Source organism: Amblyomma americanum, chromosome 5 (assembly GCF_052857255.1).
Source record: "Amblyomma americanum isolate KBUSLIRL-KWMA chromosome 5, ASM5285725v1, whole genome shotgun sequence".
NCBI classification, from domain to species: Eukaryota; Metazoa; Arthropoda; class Arachnida; order Ixodida; family Ixodidae; genus Amblyomma; species Amblyomma americanum.
This window is the reverse complement of record NC_135501.1, coordinates 168,264,590-168,279,649: the sequence shown is the minus strand read 5'-3', so window position 1 is coordinate 168,279,649 and position 15,060 is coordinate 168,264,590. Positions and strand designations below refer to the sequence as shown.

Sequence of the window (15,060 nt, the reverse complement as noted above, 5' to 3'; positions counted from 1 at the left end):
CATCACCACAATTTCACGTTAATAATTGCAGAAGCCGTCTTTCTCAGGTTGGCTTGGTCGTTCTGGACATAAAAAATCGCAGCGCAGGCAAGGGTCGAAGTTTGAGTCTGAGAACGGAAGCACCAGGTGCAATGTCGTTGTTCGGAAGCGATCAAAAACTGTCTTTCCTCAACGTCAAGCACGTTAACGTTTCTATCTTAATACAATGTATTTAGGGAAAACCGGCCACAATGTGGATTAGATTTCAATTAAGGAGCACAAACTAATTACTCCCCGTCCTAATTTCTCAACTCCAAAGCTGCTCAGAAAACTGTACAGCTATTTCCAGCCGTGCGGGTGTTGTCTGGTGGAGACTAATGACTAATTACTCCTCAATGTTTTTTATCTTAATCAGCCCGACTTTAAACTTTTGTATTGGTATTATCTATTCACAAGGGTAGAAACTTGGGCGAGTCGGTAACGGTGATCCATGGAAAGTGAGAGTAGCGCAAAACGGGACAAAGGGACAGAGAAAGACAGACACAACACAGGCGCTAACTTCCGACTGAAAGAAACCAGGGCGGCCAAGACGAACGTAATCCGTGAGGGGAAACAGGCGCATGCGCCCAGAAAGATAATGAAAAACAGGTGAATGAGGATCTACGGATGTGCACGATTCAGCGTTTCTTTAAGAAGGCCAGCTCTCTTTTGGACAGGGAGATAGACGGCTTGCTTACACATTTATCGTCCAAGGCAGCGATACGAGCTGCTTCAATAATCTCTCGCGTTAACTGATCCCGGTGTCTGGCAACGATCGAGCACTTGTCCAGAAATGGCACACAACCACACTCCTTGCAGTGTAAAGCCAGATTACTGCCAGTAAAAGTTCTCAAGTTATTTTTGTGTTCGCGAAGTCTCTCATTCAAGCACCGACCTGACTGACCAACATACCGCTTGCCGCAAGAGAGAGGGATGTCATAAACAATGCCTTCAGTACATTTCACGAATTTCTTTCTGTGGTTAATGGTGCACTGCAGCTTTTGGGGACGTTTATCAGCGGGCAAAGTTTTTTTGGAAAGCGCACTTAGTTTTTCAGGGGCAGAAAAAACGACACGAACATTAGCTTTTGTCCCAATTTTCTTGAGATTGTGGGACAGGCAATGAATGTAAGGAATAACGGCAATTTTGTCTTTTTTTTCTTTCTGAAGGCACGGACGGCAGTTGACCTTCCTGGCGCTTCTTCTTTAGTATGCCTTCGGCGACAGAAACACAAATATCAGCTGGGTAGCCTGCTTGATGGAACCTTGCGAGTTGAGCGTGAAAGCTCTCGCTGATGAGGTGGGGGCATGACTTTTCCAGAGCATTCTTCAAGCATAAATTAATAATGCCCCTTTTAACGAGTTTAGAATGGGCAGATATATAGGGGAGTAGAGGTTTGTTTGCCCGAGGTGCATAGCTCCAACACAGGTGGTTGTCCAGGAATTTAAAACGGATATCAAGAAAGCGAATCTCGTTGTCGGTTGGCATTTCGTTAGTCAATAGCAGCGGTGAAAAACACTCTTGTACCTTAGCTAAAATACCGTCCGTGCCTTCAGAAAGAAAAAAAGACAAAATTGCCGTTATTCCTTACATTCATTGCCTGTCCCACAATCTCAAGAAAATTGGGACAAAAGCTAATGTTCGTGTCGTTTTTTCTGCCCCTGAAAAACTAAGTGCGCTTTCCAAAAAAACTTTGCCCGCTGATAAACGTCCCCAAAAGCTGCAGTGCACCATTAACCACAGAAAGAAATTCGTGAAATGTACTGAAGGCATTGTTTATGACATCCCTCTCTCTTGCGGCAAGCGGTATGTTGGTCAGTCAGGTCGGTGCTTGAATGAGAGACTTCGCGAACACAAAAATAACTTGAGAACTTTTACTGGCAGTAATCTGGCTTTACACTGCAAGGAGTGTGGTTGTGTGCCATTTCTGGACAAGTGCTCGATCGTTGCCAGACACCGGGATCAGTTAACGCGAGAGATTATTGAAGCAGCTCGTATCGCTGCCTTGGACGATAAATGTGTAAGCAAGCCGTCTATCTCCCTGTCCAAAAGAGAGCTGGCCTTCTTAAAGAAACGCTGAATCGTGCACATCCGTAGATCCTCATTCACCTGTTTTTCATTATCTTTCTGGGCGCATGCGCCTGTTTCCCCTCACGGATTACGTTCGTCTTGGCCGCCCTGGTTTCTTTCAGTCGGAAGTTAGCGCCTGTGTTGTGTCTGTCTTTCTCTGTCCCTTTGTCCCGTTTTGCGCTACTCTCACTTTCCATGGTATTATCTATATACGTATGTTTTGCTATACAGCATTATATTCCTGTTTTCGTAATATTTGCCGTAGTTTCATATCAGGCGCTGGAAGAAGCTCCAAGAAACGCCAAACGTCCACGTAAAGCTAGAAGTACTGACGCTTTTCAAAGTCTAAAGCCCCTGAAGCACCAGCTTCACGACAGGGCACTACCCTACAGCTTGTAGCCTGCTTCCGTAAGGCACTAAAGTGTCCAAGAGACTTTCGAAAAGCACCGTGCACGAAACGTTTTCCTCTAGGTTGTTACATCTCACAGATACTTTGGGTATACTACTTTCTATGGATTGGTGAAGTGTCAACTGCCAATAGGAGCGGCCGGTAAGCCACCACAGCACTAAAAACTGTTCAAGCGCTAACGCCTTTTGAGGGTGCTGGAGAATGACGTATTGAATTCAGCACTAGAGGTGACGTTTTTCACGGCGTCCTGGGCAAAAAAAAAAATTTAATCTGTCCTTCCAGAAGACTGTTAAGCCTGCGAACAGATTTCTATTCTTAGTGCGTAGCACAGAACATTACGAGGTTAAAGCCCATACCAGCCTCCTTGCATCACGTATTTCTTTATTTATTTATTCAGTATACCCCTAAAGGCCCTCTAGTCGAGGGTGGATTCATCTATAGCTTTCGCTTGCCTTTGGCATGATACGGTCTGGGCCGAATCATTCGCGCCAGACGTTGCGTGTTGACCCATGCCGGCCGAGCTTAAAAGGAGAACGGGTCCTCCATAGAATTGCTGTTGCGTTAACCGTACTTCAAAGCAGCCCCGTTACCCGCGCGGCGGGCGCAGAGTAACGTAAGGGGTCCGAAAAAGTGATACACAGTTATCTGGTGGTACCTGTCACAGTGGCTCAGTGGTCAGGGCGCTCGGCTACTGATCCGGAGTACCCGAGTTCGAACCCGACCGCGGCGGCCGCGTTTCGATGGAGGTAAAACACAAAAAAATGTGCCCGTCTGCTGTGCGATGTCAGTGCACGTTAAAGATGTCCAGGTGGTCGAAATAATTCCGGGGCCCTCCACTACGGCACCTCTTTATTCCGTTCTTTCACTCCCTCCTTCATCCCTTCCCTTACGGCGTGGTTCGGGTGTCCGCCGAGATATCTGAGACAGTTACTGCGTCATTTGCTTCAATCACAACCAGTTTTCAGTTATCTGCTGGCTATGCGTGCGCCTCAATAACAATAATATATCGCCATTACCAAAGCTAGGTACCACGTAGTTGACGGCACTGCAAAGTAAACGGGGTGCCGTTTCGCAAATCATAGTTCCTGCGAATAAAAAGGCGAGTCAATTTACAATTGACGCTATATATAGCCTAACCCCGAGGTCAGTTAGGTAAAGAAACAGCCGTTTATAAGGAATGTTTCAATAAGTACAACCGTCGCTATAGGCCCGACGCATGCGGCAGGTCAAAAAAGTTAAAAAAAATACGAGCACGAAAATAAGCCGACAAGTGGCAGAATCCCGACCACACGACGGAAGACACACACCTTACCTGCCCCGGTTGTCCCGGTCCGTTCACGTAGAGGGAGTGGCCAGGTGTTCTTTTTCCATTACCGGCCGATCGAAGACACCGCACCGGTCCCGCGGCGGCCCGGGCGGCATGCAGAGACGTTGACGAATTGGGTGTCGTGATGGATGGTTGTCATTAGGGCCACCGCCGGCACCGTTTGGGCCCCGCAACAAGAGGCGACCGCGTCGGGCCCCGCCGCGATCGAGCCCACTGCGGGCGACGGCACTCAGGCTAAACCGCCGTCGGAAGAGGACCTGTATAACACGCCTCTTGACGCCTTTTGGACGCGATGCATGCGCGGCAGTGGAGCCGCGGTGATGAGAAGCCGTGAAGGCAAGGAAATGGAGGCGATGACTGAAACGTTCCTCCGCGTGGCCGCCGAGGTATCACCTGCTCTCGAGAGCTCTCCAGGGCACAGCGGAAGAAGGCGGAACCGAAATAAACACAAAAAGGAAAGGTTTGTGGACTATCTCGGCGTAATAGGGTATCAGCGGCCCCCAAACGAGAAATTTTACATCGGAAAACCGTGCCGAAGCGCATTTTTCGCTGGAGAATGCCCAAGAAGTACGTGGTTCTAATGAGACCCCCCCCCCGCATAGATCCGCCCCTGGGGAGCGGGGATGCAGTTTCAATAACCAGTAACTTCGTGAGTAAATAATTAAATAATTACTTATGCTGCGAAATTACGGCCCTAAAGATATTAATTAGAATAATCAATTACTAGTCGATAGAAAAAATTCATTACATTCTATTTACAGGGAAGATAAGCGTGTTACGTTGATTTAGTTGCAGTAATTTAATTATGATCACGTCTGCATCGGTGTAGAATGTAGCGCGATCCGAATGTTTTCATGTTTGCTCCAGCTGATATGGATGAGCAAATTTTTTCCTTTAGTGACGGTCATGTATAGTCAGCAACAAAAAGTGATGGAGCAGAATATAGCAAAAACTTCGGCTCGCTAAGACCAAGTACTCGTAGCAGCCTTCTTGCGAAAGCAAACCGCTTTAGACCAGTTTAACACGAGTCGGTTAACCTTGAAGTGATCACTATCAAATCGCGTTCGACAGAAACTTAAAATTCTGGCAGGAGCGATAGGGACAAGCGATGGGCTGTCAACTAAATAAGAATGACCGCGGCTGTCAGTTGCCTCCCTATTTATACGTGACCCGATACGTTCTAGGCAAAAGCCGAAAGGTCGAACAATGCACAGCATCGTATTGTGTCTAGCCCGAGGGATTGCAACCAGGCACGAAATTTATATACCCGGTGCATGAATGCGCCGAAAAACGCAAGAACAACACCAAATAGGCAAATGCATTCTCTTTGAGTATACACCCAAAGTGCAGGCAATCAACGTTGAAAAAATAGCGTACGCAAACCGAATGTGCGGCCGCAGAGATGAAAAACAGAGCGAAAAAAAAGAAAGAAAACGAGACAGAGTGAGGGGACAAAGAGATAGAAGCTGCTTCCCTGATATGCACCAACGAGCACAATTCGACACTGTTCTGTCCAACAGCTCAGCCTCAAAGTGGGTGTGACGCAAACCAACTGCCAAGCACACGTTATCTTTAAGCCTATTCGGGTATGCCTTGAGCACATATCTATTCAGGAGCAATCTGGTCGCGTCCAGCAAGCGTAAGCCCGATAACAAAAAGTGATAAGGCCACACAACGGTGGCGATGAGCAAATAAACTGATAAAAATAAGAGAGCATGTCGACAGTCTCAGAATGTGAAGTCGAATGAGCCAAGCCTGTCTGTAGAGTTGATTAATCTGGGCACGGCGAAAAATGGCACGTATCAGATAGTTTTTGGGCAAGTGATCAGTGATACGCTATCAGGATCAGCGTCAGCGAGAAGCTGTCTGCGCATGTGCAGGTGGCGCTCCAAGTGCGCACACATCTGCAACCACGCAGGCGCAGCTGGGACCTCGATTAGACAGATAGTGCTGTGGTAAAGCTTTCTATATTGTCACCTATTAACCAGGTAATTCATATTCCTAAAGCCGTGGTTGGGAATGCGCCAATCAGTACTGAACACCAGACATGTGGTAGTGCAGTCCCAAGTTAATTATGCGTTGGCATTAGAATTAAGCCCCACCTCGAAGAAAAAGTGGTCGGCAACGCCCGGCGGTGTAATGACATTTGCCATCTAAAACCACATGCCAAGCAAAAATAAATACGAATGGCCCAGCAAAAAGCACAGCAAAGTTTTTCGGCAGTTTGTAAAGTTGATCAAAAATATTTGTTGAGCAAAGAAATTCATGGAAAAGCATACAAGAAAACATGAAGACAAGATAAATAAGTAGAGCAGAAGCAATTAAAAGATAGGAGAATAACTAATGCTAATGCATTGTCATCCTTTAATGATGTTCATGTTCATGTGCATGTTCGAAATCAGTGCCATACATCAGGCAAAGGAGACGCCAGATAAGCTCTGTAGCGAGGGGAAGCGGGAAGCTGCAAGCACCCAACTTTTGTTCCGAATTTTCCTCTCCAAATGAAATGGCCGGTTGATGAACCGTAAGCAAATGCACGCAAAACAAGTTAAAGCAACCCCAAAACGGCTCACGCAGCGCGTTTTAAATCTAATTTAAAATAGTTGAGACCAACCTGGGAAGTCACGTATGCTTTTTTTTCCCCGGGTATTGTGGTTGTCAAATCTTTCCGTTTTCTATTTTATTTATAAGCGTTCGTTAACTGTAGTCGGATACAACTCAAGAACACAGTGGCTTTTCAACGCCAAAGCACCCACTTCCGGCCGATGGCATCGGCCGATTCTAATGACCCTGCTAGCGTGACAATGCAGGGAGCGGCGCCACAATGGAGAAAGGGGCCTATCCTTGACCATGGAGGGAGGGAACTATTCCCTTTCATCACCAATCCCTGCTTTGTCACGCTATCATGGACCCGCAATGTTATGAGAATCGGTCGACGCCATTGGCAGGAATTGGGCCCTTTGACGGGAAACAGCGGCTGCTTTCTTCAGTTGTATCTGACTATAGTATATTTTGTGGGAAAGCAATAGATATATAGCGCGTTGTATGACGCCGAAACTGTGGTGACATTTTAACGCCAGCCGCAGCATCCGCCTCGGTAGCGCAGTAGGCAGCGCGTCAGTCTCATAATCTGAAGGTCGTGAGTTCGATCCTCACCCGGGGCAGGCGGAGTTATTTTTTGTGCCCCCCCCCCTTTTTTTGAAGAAGAAGAAGAAGACGACTGAACGAGTCATGCCACTATCATCACAACACAGAAAACCAGGGGCTTGCAGGCTAGTATAAGCGAGCAGTTGGCGGCAATGTTATCCTTTAGCTCCCTAAGCCTCAGTCATACCCTGAAGGTTCCCCTGATGCTGCATCGTAATAAAGTTCTTGCGTTTTCTCGCCCCTAATTGGAAACAGTATTTGGGGAGCTAAAAGTGTCATCTAATGTCCACACACCAACGGTAGAAAAACAGGCATGTCGAGAACCTCCAACAAGGCGGGAAATTTGAATTCAATGAATGAACAAAAGATTTTACTGCGGCAGAAAAACTGAATCTCGTGTCGCGCAAGTAGCGTGCTAAGTACGGATAAATCTCCTATGATTAGCGAACTACATGGGCGTGAACTCGCTGGTATATTCACGCAGCTTCAGTGAAAAGAAAGAACATGATTAGCACTTGAATGACCTCTTATGTCTTATCTGGCGTTCAGTTTCTGCTAAACAAAAAAAAAAGTCACACCCTCTTAAGCGCTTCCCCTTTAAATTGGCCGCTTGAATGCTTACCGACGGTATCAAGCCGGCTTCCGCTCCTTGACGTCATCCACCAACGACGCGGGTATGTTTGAGCGATCGAGAAAAAAGCAATCAAACAAAGAGGATCGTGCAGTGATAATGGTAATAACTTGGCATTAGAATTAAGCACCACCTTGAAGAAAAAGTGGTCGGCAACGCCCGGCGGTGTAATGACATTTGCCATCTAAAACCACATGCCGAGCAGAGCAAAAATGAATACGAATGGCTTAGCAAAGAGCACAGCAAAGGTTCTCGGCAGTTTGCAAAGTTCAACAAAAAATCTTTGTTGAGCAAAGAAATTCATGGCAAAGTATATAGGAGAACATGAAGACAAGATAAATAAGTAGACCAGAAGGAATTAAAAGATAGGTGAATAACTAATGATAATGCATTGTCATCCCGTAATGATGTCCATGTGCATGTTCGAAATCAGTGCCATACATCAGGCAAAGGAGACGCCAGATAAGCTCTGTAGCGAGGGGAAGTGAGAAGCTGCAAGCACCCAACTTTTGTTCCGAATTTTCCTCTCCAAAAGAAATGGCCTGTTGATAAACCGTAAACAAACGCAAGCAAAATAATTTAAAGCAACCCCAGAACGGTACACGCAGTGCGTTTAAATCTAATTTAAAATTGCTGAGACCAACCTGGGAAGGCAGACTATGAGTCAGTATGCTTTTTCTTCCCGGGTATTGTGGTTGTCAAATCTTTCCTTTTTCTAAACTTTTTAATATGCGTTCGTTAACTATAGTGGGATACAACTCAAGAACGCAGTGGCTTTTCGACACCAAAGAACCCCTTTCCGATCAATGGCGTCGGCTGATTCTCATGACCCTGCTAGCGTGACAAATCAGGGAGCGGCGCCGCAATGGAGAGAGGTGTCTATCCTTGACCATGGAGGGTGGGGACTATCCCGTTTCATCACCACTCCCTGCTTTGTCACGCTAGCATGGTTATGAGAATCGGTCGACGCCATTGGCTGGAAAAGGGGTTCATTGACCGGGAAAAGCCGCTGCTTTCTTGAGTTGTATCGGACTATAGTCCATATTGTGGGAAAGCAATAGATACACAGCGCGTTGTATGGCACCAAAACTGAGGTGACATTGCAACGTTCGCCCCAGCATCCGCCTCGGTAGCGCAGTAGGCAGCGCGTCAGTCTCATAATCTGAAGGTCGTGAGTTCGATCCTCACCCGGGGCAGGCGGAGTTAATTTTTTACCTTTTTTTTGAAGGGGACAAATGAATGAGTCATGCCCCTATCATCCCAACACAGAAAACCAGGGGCCGCAGGCTAGTATAGGCGAGCAGCTGCCGGTAATGTTCTCCTTTATCCCCCTAAGCATCAATCATACCCTGGAGATTCTCCTGACTCTGCGTCGTAATAAAGTTCTTGCGTTTTCTCGCCCCTAATTGGAAACTGTATTTGGTGAGCTAAATGTGTCAATCTAATGTCCACACACCAACGGTAGAAAAACAGGCATGTCGAGAACCTCCAACAAGGCGGGAAATTTGAATTCAATGAATGAATAAATATATTAACCCGACAGCAAAACTGAAGCTCGTGTCGAGCAAGTAGCCTGATAGGTACGGATAAATCTCCTATGAATAGCGAACTACGTGGGCGTGACCTCGCTGGTATATTCAGGCAGCTTCAGTGAAAAGAAAGAACATGATTAGCACTTGATGCGACCTCTTTTGTCTTATATCTGCCATTCAGTTTCCGTTTAAAAGAAAAATGTCACACCCTCTTAAACGCTTCCCCTTTAAATTGGCGGCTTGAATGCTTACCGACGGTATCAAGCCGGCTTCCAGCTTTTACAGGGACAGCTGCGGGAGGCACAACTCGCGGCTGAAACTATGTAAAGACTGTCCCAGACATAGAAAACACAGATGTGCTCTAGAAGGTTCAGCAAGAGCTAGACACTTCAGTCTAATGTCATTATAATGAAACGGTTTATAACGAAATGTTGGATACAACAAAGGAATGATGATTTCTCTTGAAAGCTCTGTCAATACGGGGCTATAACGAAACTACGGCTATAATGAAGTAATCGTTCGGGACCCTTCAACTTGATGGTTCAAATGCATTTGTGAGGACGATGTCATATATGGAATATATGGCAAAGTGGGGTATGAGCGTTGTAAAATGACGCCAAGCTGCACAGCATGTGGGCATGATGTTGACGGCAACGCTTGACGCGTTCGGTCTGAAGGCAGGCTGGGGAGTAAAATACTATACATGCCCATCAATTGCCCATTTCCGCTTCCGGCGGTCCATTTTTGTCAGTCCCGAGTAGGCTGTGCAGTCGCGTGCTTTACGCAAATCAGAGCAGCCTTTTTTATTCGAAAAAGTTGTTAGTAGTTTAAAAGAATATACCATCCCTTTCTCAATGACGTTCTCAGTTGCAAGGTCGTCGGGATAACACTGCGTGTACTGCACACATATCAGAAAAAAACATCGGGAGCTGATCGCCGACAGCACTTGCGAGCAATATGCAATAAAAGTCACAATAAGGTTGCGACATGTTTCCGCTGCACCGCTTCCACGTCTACCTGGGAAATAAATTGCCCATAGAAGCCTTGCGTAAACGGGAAAGTCTTCGTATTCGTATACCAATTATATGAACTCTCGGATATGTTCAATCTATTTAGTGGACGGCAGGCCTATGGATGAAAATCTGGTACCGATGTCGAACCTATAGGATATATAGTATATAAGCATATGGCAAGTGATTCTATTTTTATCGCATCATGCATTGCTCAAAAAGTTGTTTTCAACATCATGAAATTACTGAGATCATGGTATATGGTTTATGCGGGTTTAACGCCCCAAAGCCACTGAGGCTATGAGGGACGCCGTAGTGAAGGGCACCGGAAATTTCGACCACCTGGGGCTCTTTAACCTGCACTGACATCGCCGGGTACACGGGCCTCTAGAATTTCGCCTTCATCGAAATTCGACCGCCGCGGCCGGGATCGAATCCGCGTCTTTCGGGTCAGCAGCCGAGCGCCATAACCATTGAGCCACCGCGGCGGGTAATCACTGAGATCATGCCGCAATAGCAATGGTAAATTGACCTCTGTTTTGTGTTAAAATTGACATGGTTTTCATTGGCATGATCGCGGTGCGGCGCCAAGACTTTAATGCATTTCGGGCCGGCCCTCAAACACAAACTGGATTTGTACGTTGCAACTGAAATGTGGGCATATATGGGCACTGCAAATTTCTGGCCGCTCCTTGACGTCATCCACCAACGACGCGGGTATGTTTGAGCGATCGAGAAAAAAGCAATCAAAGAAAGAGGACAGTGCAGTGAAAATGGTAATAACTTGGCATTAGAATTAAGCCCTACCTTGAAGAAAAAGTGGTCGGCAACGCCCGGCGGTTTAATGACATTTGCCATCCAAAATCACATGCCGAGCAAAAATGAACACGAATGACTCAGCAAAGAGCACAGCAATGGTTCTGGGCAGTTTGTAAAGTTGAACAAAAAAATCTTTGTTGCGCAAAGAAATTCATGGCAAAGTGTGTAAGAGAACATGAAGACAAGATAAATAAGTAGAGCAGAAGGAATTAAAAGATAGGAGAAGACCTAATGCTAATGCATTGTCATCCTATAATGATGTTCATGTGCATGTTCGAAATCAGTGCCATACATCAGGCAAAGGAGACGCCAGATAAGCGATGTAGCGAGGGGAAGTGAGAAGCTGTGAGCACCCAACTTTTGTTCCGAATTTTCCTCTTCAAAGGAAATGGCCTGTTGACAAACCGTAAACAAAATAAACGCGCGCAAAACAATTTAAAGCAACCCCAGAACGGTACACGCAGTGCGTTTAAATGTAATTTAAAATTGCTGAGACCAAACAGGGAAGGCAGACTGTGAATCGTGTATGCTTATTTTTCCCTGGGTACTGTGGGCCTCAAATATTTCATTTTTCTATTTTTAATAAGCTTCGGACTGTAGTTTTATCTGACTATAGTCCGATAGAACTACAATTCGATATAGTTCGATACATAGTACATGTATCGGACTATAGTCCTGATACAACTTAAGAACGCGCCGGGATTTCCCGTCAATGATCCGGAGTTCCCACTTTCGAACCCGACCGCGGCTGCTGCGTTTTTATGGAGGAAAAACGCTGAGGCGCCCGTGTGCTGTGCGATGTCAGCGCACGTTAAAGATCTCCAGGCGGTCGAAATTGTTCCGGAGCCCTCCACTACGGAACCTCTTTCTTCATTTCTTCTTTCACTCCCTCCTCTATCCCTTCCCTTACGGCGCGGTTCATGTGTCCAACGATATATGAGACAGACACTGCGGCGTTTCCATTCCTCAAAAACCAATTATTATTAATATTATGGCCCCTTTCCAATCAAAGGCGTCGGCTGATTCTCATGACCCTGCTAGCGTGACAAATCAGGGAGCGGCGCCGCAATGGAGAGAGGTGTCTATCCTTGACCATGGAGGGTGGGGACTATCCCGTTTCATCACCACTCCCTGCTTTGTCACGCTAGCATGGTCATGAGAATCGGCCGACGCCACTGGCTGGAAGGGGTGTCCTTTGACGGGAAAAAGCTGCTGCTTTTTTTAATTGTATCCGACTATAGCACATGTGGGATAGCAATAGATATACAGTGCGTTGTGACACCGAAGCTGAGATGACATTTCAACTCCCGCCCCAGCATCCGCCTCGGTAGCGCAGTAGGCAGCGCGTCAGTCTCATAATCTGAAGGGCGTGAGTTCGATCCTCACCCGGGGCAGGCGGTGTTATTTTTTTTGCCTTTTTTCAAACGACGAAAGAAGGACTCAGGCCACCATCATCGCAACACACAAAAAAAGAACAGGCTGGCAGACTAGAATAGGTGAGGAGTATGCTGTAATGTTATCTTGTAACTCCCTAAGCCTCAGTTATGCATACCCTGTAGACCCTCCTAATGCCGCGCAGAAAAAAAGTTCTTGCTTTTTCTCGCCGCTAATTGGAAACAGTATTTGGTGAGCTAAATGTGCAAATCTAATGTCGACACATCAACGGTAGAAAAACAGGTATGCTGAGAACATCCAACAAGGAGGGAAATTTGAATTCAGGGAATGAAAAACTTTGAGACGACTGCGGCGACCCGCGCTGGAGAAATGCGAAAGTATTGCGTTGCTTGTATATATGGACCTCCTTCACCCCGCGACGTCACGAAGGTGCGGTGGCGCTGATGTTAGCAGCGACTTTCGCATGGTAGGCAAAACAGGTTCCGCTTGCCCGTGCCTACCGCAGCTGCCGCAGTTACCGGCGGCTGCTTCAAGCCTGTGAACTGCAGAAGCAGCATGTATTGACCAGCTGCGTCACTGCTGAATCCGCGTAGTAGCATAAAAAATATTAAATTAGCCTCGATAGGTTTCTCGCGCATAAATGCCGCATTCGGAAACTGGCTAACAGGCATTGGGCCACGGTAGTAAAGCGCGAAGTCTGGGATTCGATAGGCACTGCCACTCAATGCACTTAATAGTATGCAAGTTGCTGCGTTCATTGACCTGAACTTCAGGATAGTAGGCTGATAATTGCTCAAGGAAAAAAAAGACATATGCAGCTGCACACGTACTTATCACCTTGAGCCGGAGTGCACGGGGCGCCGACAGGTTCACTCGCCCCCAAGGAATGCGTTTTTTTGTTAATAGCACACCATGTTTTAATGGCGCGTTTTGTGACATTTAATATTTACTTGAAACTGTTTCTTGATATGACGACGTAATTATTTCATTCGAGTAGAAAGAAGTCTGGTAAGTTGTGTCAATCTTGCGCGGTCGCGTTGGTGTGCTTAGAATCGCACGTACCTTAAGTGTGATAAATGCCATATGCTTTTTCATTGCATCATGCATGTGTCATGTTTCATGAGTTAATACATGATCGCGAAGCTTGTTTGGAAAGAAGCAGCCGCAGGCGTGCTACTAACAGACACGTGGCGAGATTGAGAGGTGACGCGGCATAAAAAGTGTTTTCGTTATTCATGCATGCGATATGTAACTAAACTTGGTGCAAATATGAAATTCCTACGCTAGTTTCAGTAATTCCTTTTATTTATAGCTATACCTGGTGCAGTTCTGGGTAATTATAAATTAACACCGTCGTCAAGTCCCCCCAAGCTAGGTCTCAAATAATTGAGTAGATAGTGCGCAGTTTTTTTATGCCAGCATGTACATAAAGCCATGTTCTGTATGATGACGCGATTAGTTCTTTTTCTATATGATCAGTACTTATGCATGCATACTTACATGAAAACGTTTCTTACAAAAAATAACTAACACAATACTGCACGTGTAGAGAAAAAAATCGAGAGATTACGCTCCTCAACGTCTCAGGAATAGTTTGCGACAAATGGAATCACTTGATTTTCATGCGAATTACGAAGGTGAGTGATCCTGTCGCAGAAAATGTGAGAGGTCAGAAAACGAACCTTAAAGTTTATTCCCTCGTTTATGGCATCTTCGCTTTCGCTTTGGTCAAAGAAATGCGGCACTGAAATCAAAGAAATTACTTCACAATTTTTGACGACCACACTTCTAAAAAGCGTAATTTATAAATTTGTACTCAATATTTTGCTATAATTTTTCGTCACGAAACTAGACTTCAGGGCTAGGAAAAAAAATAATTCTAGAAATCAAAAATTTTCACCAAATCGACCAGCTTAACAAGAGGACAAGTCGGCCTGGCTGGTGCGTGGTCATGCGGCTAAAAACAGCGCTAAGCGAGACAGAGGAGATCAGGGACACGACGCTGTCCCCACTTTTCGCACAGCTAGACACGTACATATGTCAGCAGACGTTGAGCGCACGTCTGCTCCGACGAAACAAGGCCAGCGCTTCCCCTCACTATTGTCCTAGTGCAGAGTGCAAAACTAGTGCAGTGACACTAGTGCAGAGTGTCAAAACTTGTTTTACACAATGATTAGCGCATAAATAAACGGCAGGAATGCTTACTACATGTTTACTACTAACCATATATACAATACAGTGGCAAACTATTTCTCTTTATAGGCCGCACGTGGCCAACGCGAGCTCGTGTACTTCAACAAATTACTAAGTTGGAAGCATCGACCATTGCTATGATTCGCAGAAACTGGAAACGCGCCTACAAGCCTTGAAAACCCGCGCTCAACACCTATCCGCGACGCCACTCCCCGACCTTTTGCCTACCACGAGCTCGCTAGCGACTGCAGCGCCACCTCGTTTGTTTACAAACATGCAGGAGGTCCATACACGTGCAGTGACGTCAGCGGATGTGACGTCATAGAACTTACTACCCCGCGGGCATTTTCGCACGACACCAATATGCGTTATATTGATTTTTATTCCTTACTTGTTAATTTTTGTTCCTGTTTTTAATTTCTTTATTTCACTTTTAATTTCCTTTCTTTATTTATTTTAGTTTGGGCGTCCAGGTGCTATGCTGACATACGTGGCTACAGTGAAAATTC

The 15,060-nt window shown here is 46.0% G+C and overlaps 3 non-coding genes across 3 annotated transcripts; all 3 read left to right on the top strand.

Annotated features, from left to right (window-relative positions):
- The first annotated feature begins 6,915 nt into the window (after nt 1–6,915).
- TRNAM-CAU (transfer RNA methionine (anticodon CAU)) lies at nt 6,916–6,988 on the top strand. The gene has a single exon. It is a non-coding gene; the product is annotated as a tRNA-Met (tRNA).
- Nucleotides 6,989–8,725: 1,737 nt separating this feature from the next.
- TRNAM-CAU (transfer RNA methionine (anticodon CAU)) lies at nt 8,726–8,798 on the top strand. The gene has a single exon. It is a non-coding gene; the product is annotated as a tRNA-Met (tRNA).
- Nucleotides 8,799–12,284: 3,486 nt separating this feature from the next.
- TRNAM-CAU (transfer RNA methionine (anticodon CAU)) lies at nt 12,285–12,357 on the top strand. Its single transcript has one exon. It is a non-coding gene; the product is annotated as a tRNA-Met (tRNA).
- Nucleotides 12,358–15,060: the final 2,703 nt, after the last annotated feature.